Below are 7,758 nucleotides of genomic sequence, written 5' to 3'. Positions count from 1 at the left end.
TTTTAGACCTTTTATGGGTATCTGGCAAACAAAAAGTGCAGTTATATTCCTATATTCTAAATTCTAGTTTTACTCACGATAATGTCCCAACAGCACTAGTCAAATAACTCGGAGCTTCATGTTAAACATGCATATACAGGCTTGTAAATGTGGGGAAACGAGCTGTAAGCAGTATCTCTGAAGGCTGCTCAACCCAACTGCAGGCAAAGGAAAGCAGTTAGAGCACTAGTCTGTAAACGTCCCTGAGAGGACCCTATACCTCAGTAAAAAAAATCAGCGGTAAATAATGTATTGAATACAAACTTCAGGTCCACAGGGAGATATGGATAGGCTCATTACTCTTTTAGTTTGCTGGGCTTTTACGTAGTCCGCACAGCTCTCAACAATCTACTCCAGATGCTCCCGCTCTGTTTTGATTTAAAGATGCTTTTACCTGCGGATATTGTTATGGATATAGGTATTGTTTTTTATTCTCTACACACCGCCCTGAGGTTTGAAGGCTGTTAACTCACGCACCCACCCACATGCTCTGTGCCCTGTTGAGGTTAGAGAGTGTGTGTGTGTGTGTGTGTGTGTGTGTGTGTGTGTGTGTGTGTGTGTGTGTGTGTGTGTTTTATCTCTGCCGGTAGTTGAGGTGATTATGCGGCCTACGTCTTGTGTGCCCTGTCCGGGATGCATTGATCTCGAAGCAGGATGTCAAACATTTTAACGCTGATCTTGTCCTTGTTATTGCCTCGCACAGCCGGGTTGTTAATGCATTAGAAATCGTTTACCCCTATCGTTCCAAACTTATCTCACCCTACTGCCCTGAGCAACACAAGAATACCCCTCCGTTGTAACATACACACCACTCCCGCCCCCCTCCCTCCACCCTCCACCCTCTGTTTCTAACCACGTCCTTCCATCCTCCGTCTCAATCAATCTTTACGACACCCGGTTGCATGTCTCTAATGTTTCCGGACTTGACCGTATCCCCGTTCAAAAATTCTTAATTAAGCCCATTCTGTGTGTTTACCATTGGGCAAATTACAATCTGACAGGGCTAATAAAACAACATTGGCGAGAGAAGGCCGAGAGGAGGATGTGCTATGACCCTAACCTCTTTCACCTGTCTCTATCTCCACCTCAGCTTATCTCCCTCCATCCCCACCTCTTCATATCTCCCTATTTTCTACCTCACAGGTTTTGAGGAGGAAAGGGAGGGGATGGGGGAGAGACGCGCTCGTGTGGCACCAGTTGGTCAGGGTCTTATATCCATCGCTGTCAACATGACTATTTGTTTAAAATACTCACATGTCATTACGCTTACATATCTTGGTAACACCATTCAACTTACTCGCTTCTCATCTCTGATTATTAAGATTCATGAACCCGCCTGCCTGCATGTCAACTCTTACAGATATGAGTCATATATCTATGTTCACATCAGCATCTTTCTTCATTTAGGTATTGACTCATGCACTGTTCTCACATTCTGCAATCTATAGCCCACACAGTGTGTGTATTACATCTCCATTTCTGTACAGTTTTGTCTGGTCACTTGAGAACTGCCATTTGCTTTATGCTAAAGCATGATAGAGAGGGAGGCCATGTCACAAGGATCTCTTCAGCAGCTTGGCTTAATGTTTAACACTAAGAATTGCCCAGCTGCATCAAATACAATGACCTTAGTCTTTGTAACATGCACATAGAGAGTATGTAGAACCACAGGAGGGATGCAAGGAAATGAAATGCCAAAAAGATGAGTTTTTAAAACCCAAATCCATACAGCACACTAATTCTCCACAGGTTTTGAGTTTGAAGTATGTTCATATGTACTGTAAACTCCATCTAGATGGTATGCATACTAAACAGGGTTGATTTCTTTTTTCTTTTTAGTATGCTGTCAGTGGACAATATTCTCCAACAATGCAATGCACAAAAGAAATGGAGAAGCTGCTTACAGCCGCAAAATATTAAAATGAATTGTGTGTGATAAGTCCTTCGGCTACAGAATTTTTTTATAAAAACAAAATAATTGATAATTTCCTCTCTCTTTATGAAGTTTGACTGGCAGTGAAATTCCAAATGTCGCTTGATGTATACTAAATGCTAAAACAGCATACTATAACAATAAGTATGTAGTACAAAATGTATAGTATTACTATATGTAGTATGGATTCAGGACACACTGCAAGTGTTAACCATAACCCTTCACTAAATAATTAAACATAACCAAACTCACCTTCCAAAACCAAACGAAGTCAAGACACAACCAACAGGACTCAACCAAAGTTTGAAGCACATCCACTGTAGTACATGACAAGGCTGGTAAGAGCAGGACTGGGGCTATATTATCCCCATATATAAAGTCTGTTGGTAGTTTATTGCTTAACAGGGTATTAAAGTGTTGAAAGACACATTGCTCTTGATTTTTCTAAATTGTAATTTTCCGGTGTTACCACCAAACACCAAAAGCTAAATTCCAATCACCTGCATTGTATTGGGGTGACAGCAGAAATCTCAAAGATGGATATAAAAAATTAAAAAAACACCATCTCGTATGGTTAGATAACCAGCAGTGCTAAGTAAGAGTCTGTAAAGCTCACCTAAACCAACAAAACACACCCGACAGAACCAAACCACGTCAGATCATAGCCAAGAAAACTCAATAATAGTTATATCTGACTCAACGACAATTTAAACTAATTCCCTGTGGAGCAAAGTAAACCAAAATGACTACCTGTAACATGAAACCAATAAGAAAATTACTTTTTAGAACCAGTGGAGTCCATGTTTCAATCGTATGTCCTTTTAAAATGTATTAACTGCAAGACAAAGGACGACTGAAAAGCATGCACGTGACAAAATGACGATGACATATGTTGCATGCTCACTGTCTCCTCAAACCCAGAGTCAATCAGAGAGACTTGTGCAGCTCTAAAGGAGACAACTAGCAATACTATACAATATATACAGTACATTTGCATTGTGTCCATTTGATGGTAACATAGTAAGAAGCAGTTTTGTTTGTGCGTGAGAGTGACAACGTATGCCGGTGTGTGTTCTGCCGTTTGTATGTTGCACTACACCACCTGACAGGTGCAAAGCCCTGTGGGATGGCACTGTTGTATCTTACACTTGGCTGAACATATACAGCACATCAGAGGTGTAACAAATCCATTCCTGACTGCCAGAACCTTTCAGAGAGTTTCTGTGCCTGTGAACAACACATCTTCAGGTTTCCACACCTCAGAGCTGATGTGTGTCTGACACACAGATGAAATGTAGCCTCACACAGAAGTGTTCGGCTTTGAGGGAAGAGAATGGGATTCGTAAAAGACTGTGTAGACAAATCAGCGGTGTGTGTGTGTGTGTGTGTGTGTGTGTGTGTGTGTGTGTGTGTGTGTGTGTGTGTGTGTGTGTGTGTGTGTGTGTGTGTGCGCGTGTGTGTCTGCTCGCATGTGAAGCACCCGTGTCTCAATGGCGTCTTTAGAGAGGTTAATCAGAGGAGAGGTTGAGGAGAGTGTCAGAGTGTCAGGCTGGCTCCGGTGAAGAGTCCTCGAGCCCTCTCTCTTTGTGTGTTGACACCTCTTAACCTCAGTCTATCATCTCTCACTCACACACACTCCACTTCTATTGACACTCGCTACCCCGCAGCTCTCCAAAGACCCGAGGAGAATCCACTACAGTGATTGTCCGTGAGAGGGGAGCCTCGGAGCCTGCAGAGAAGAAAGGATTACACAATGTGCCGACATACAGAACAACAAGATGCGAACGGATTTTGTGGTTGTTTCTTTTCCTGACGTTTCTGGATGGCAGTGTTGTAGTCAGGACCACCAAAACCGAGACCAAGTCATCCCCAATACCAGAGTGCATCGAGACCGAGAAAAGACCAAGACTTTGAGGGGCTGAGACCAAGTCAAGACCAAGCCCAGACGAGTGCGAGTCCCGACAGTGCGTGTCCCACACTAACCCTAACCCCAAGTAGATCCCTGAAACATACAGTATATACACAACTAGCTAATATGTATAGCTCATATTCTCTAAATCACTTTGAGTAAGGGGTGAAGAGATTTCTGAAGAGTTTTGGTACAGAGGAAGATTGATAACGTTAGCTAGCTAGCTAGCTTCGCTAGCGTCACATACACTTAGCTTACCTTTCTTTATGCTTCCTTTCTAAGTGCCGATACAAAGTTGAGGTGGTGTCAGCTGTCTCAGTCAGCGTTGCATTGCAGAATTTACACACTGCTGTGTGTTTTCGTTTAGATGTTGTTTTTCAAATAAACTCCTTATGGTTTAGGTAGCCAAAGTTTATTATCAACAATTTGGCTGACCTCTCTAAAGGGAGAGGGGGTTAACAGTAAAAAAGAAAAAAAGATCAAATTAGAAAGGAGTCAAGTTGTAGGTTGCATTTGAAGCAGGAAGTTTAACATCCAATCACAGTATAACGCTAACACATAAATCAGACAATGCACAGGCTCTTGAAATAAAATCACGAGTCCTCTTTATCTGAGACCGAGACAAGACCAAGTAAAAATGCGGTCGATTCCGAGACAGGACCTTCAAAAAGTGGTCTTCGAGACCCAAGACCGATCTCGAGTTCTACAACACTGCTGGATGGAGAAAAAAAAGAGAAAACAAATTACAGATAGGATGATAGAGCGACAAATTAAGCAAATCTGTCAGCCCCTGACGGAAAATGCTGAATCCTCACATGCATCAATTTGTAAATGAACCTCTCTTTCTTTGTCTTCTCGCACCAGGAAGTGTGTGGGATCTGTGTGTCCGCCACTGTCACTGGCTAGTGTAAGTGGGGTCAGCAGCGCGGGGTTAACGGAGAAGAGGTCAAAGGTCATAGAGCAGTGGGTCTTGTTAAAATACCTTTTAGCCTCCTTCAGGGATATTACGTAATGGCTCTGGGAATAGGTTAGCTTCCAGGTTGACTGTTTTGTGGTTGACACTGGATGATATATGTGTTCTGCTTGATGCCAGATGTATATTCATTACCTGTTTTAAAAAATCAGGATGCAAAGAAGTGCTGGGAGGTCAAGAGGGGTCACATGTAAGAGGTTGCATTTATGTGTTTTTCTGGAGTATCTTTGTTTTAGGAAGAAGTATCTTCCAAGAAACGGTCATCTTACATAACACCTTAAGGTACCAAGACAAAAAGCTTTTCTTTTGCATTACTAATTAAAGTCTTCAAACGCTCTTCTTGCAAAACATGTTTTATTCCCTCTTGGATTGTCGCACAGGTTCACCCAAAGAGGTTAGCGAAAAACTGAGTTGTGCTAATCAATATATTGGACTAATTGGAGACATTTGAATATCAATACAATGAGTGCGCTGTCTTCAATCTTAATTCTTAATATGGTGATAATAAGTGTATTAATTTTCATAACTTCCATTCAATAGCCTTGGAATATGAGCGATGGTGGCCTATTTTTCCAGGGCGAATATGCATCTCTCTCCTCTGTGTTGCCATTGATCACCCCTGTGCCATTTCTCCCCCTCGCTTTGTCCTCCAGTCTCTCCCACTTTCCTTTCCCTCACACCATTGCACTGTAAAATTCATCCTTATTCCCCATTTCAGCAAGCTAACTGTGCGCACTACTTTTTATCAGTTCAGAACTGTTAAATTAATAAATTGATATTGATGAGCTATCAGCCAGGGGGATAAATTATCTGGGAGCAGAATGCTAGGGTCTGTAATTATTCCCTACGAACAAAACCATGGTGGTGCATTGCCCCCCCCCCCCCTCCCCTAGAAATACATACACACACACACACACACATCACATGAAGAACTATAAATATCCTCACATACAGTGAATTGCACGGATCATGGGAATACTGATGATCATTACTGCTATCATAACCGCCATAACACAGGATGTTAGCCTGCTGGTGAGATTGCATTTCATCATCACAATTGACCCTAAAACTGAAGTGGACGAACCCGGAACGTACAACAGCATTGAATGCAACTGATACCATTTGATCCTTGCATTGCCGTGAGCATAGAACAGGCTACCTGCTAAGGTGGGATGAACCTCCTGCAGCTGATGGTCTCCGCTCATTCGGTAACAAAATGCAAATGAGAGGTGCAAACTGGGAGAGAGGTGAGCGCTGCAGATGAAGGGGGGCAGCGAGCATGTCAGAGTGCCAATCATGGAAGTGCTCTTGTTCCCCTCCGGCCATCGCTGACCTTTTGACCCTGGCCATGGCCTAAATGTCAGAGGTCACCAATCAGGGTCAGTGCGGACCACTGCAAGACCCTGGCCAGGGATGCATCACCATGGCAACACTGCTCTCGCTATAGGAGGAAAGATGGGGGTGTTTTGCATTCTGTATGCTAAAATCATGCACACGGAAAAAACACACACACACACACACACACACCAGTTTGAGCATCACATCTGTATGTTTTTTTCACTGGAAATCAAGCTACCCCTAATTGGTTTCCAGTAAACTAACACACAGCTGGGCAAAATCCAAAGAAGCCTGGCATGAACACTGAGCAAACATACTGGTTTGCCACATGGACGTTAATCATTTGGCCTGCTATAGAGGCCATATTTGATCTGCTTAAATGGCTGCCCCACCCTGCCATTCTGCTGTATAAGTGTCACTACAAAGAGAAGTATCTGGGAAGAAGAAATATCTTCTTGGAAACTACGTGAGGTAATAAATAATTCAAGTGGGGTAATACTGATATTTCAAATGTAGACTAAAGTAGCCTACATGAAATAATGTAATTATGCTTAATAAGCACGCCACAGTAGGCTATGCTATAGGGCCTAATCTTATTTCCAACAGAAATAACTGGCTATGGGAAAAAGAAAAAAAAAAACTTTGCCAAATCCACTTACATTAGATGGTCGAAACAGTGCTGGAAATATTCGCTTGCACCTTGCGTCATCTAGTGGTCGGATCAGACCCTTCCTCCGTGCTGCTACTCGGCTCCTCAGCGCGGTGAATGAGGGGGGGGGGGGGGGGGGGACCCACTAGTCTGCTTTTGTCTCCGGGGAGCTCCAGCTCCGGTCGATGCCTCGTCCCACCATATGTCTGATCGCAGCTGCCAATCAACAGGTCAACGCGACCCCGGGGAGGCAGACACTGGTGGGGAGAGATCAAACAGTGGACCTCGGGGATGACAGATGCAGATGGAAGAAGAAGAAAAAAAAAAAAGGCAATAAAACATTGCTTCAAAGATGGCAACGGTGCACTAGGAGGCAAATTATTGTTAACAGTAATCTGCAGAATAGGCCTCGCATTCTGATCGATTGACTATTATAGAGTCTTTGAAGCCGAGGTAACGCCAGGCCCAGGCTATTGTTCATGGTGGGACACAACCAGAAAATAGCAGCTGGTTTTGACTCGACTATAGCGCTTCCTAAGCCTTAAATACTACTTACTTCTACGCAATCATGCTTTCTAATAGACTCGCAATTTGGACTCCTCCAGGTTTGGGCCTATTGGGAGTTATTCGAAAATGCAGTTGCAGTTACGCCACGATTAAACGTACTATTCTGAGGATAAAAAGGAAAATTAGGTGAATAAAGTCAAACAAATAGTAAATATTTTATTTTATTATCGATTACAAACTTCTACAACATGCTTTTATTTTCTTCATACTGTTTTTATTATTATTATTATTATTATTATTATTATTATTATTTTATCAGGTCTATTATTTTTAATAATAATAGTTCACAGACTACAGAATGGAGATAATGTGTTTTACTCTTTCTACAATATAGCCTAAAATACACTTCA

Source organism: Perca flavescens, chromosome 9 (assembly GCF_004354835.1).
Source record: "Perca flavescens isolate YP-PL-M2 chromosome 9, PFLA_1.0, whole genome shotgun sequence".
NCBI lineage: Eukaryota > Metazoa > Chordata > Actinopteri > Perciformes > Percidae > Perca > Perca flavescens.
This window is presented reverse-complemented; position numbering follows the sequence as displayed.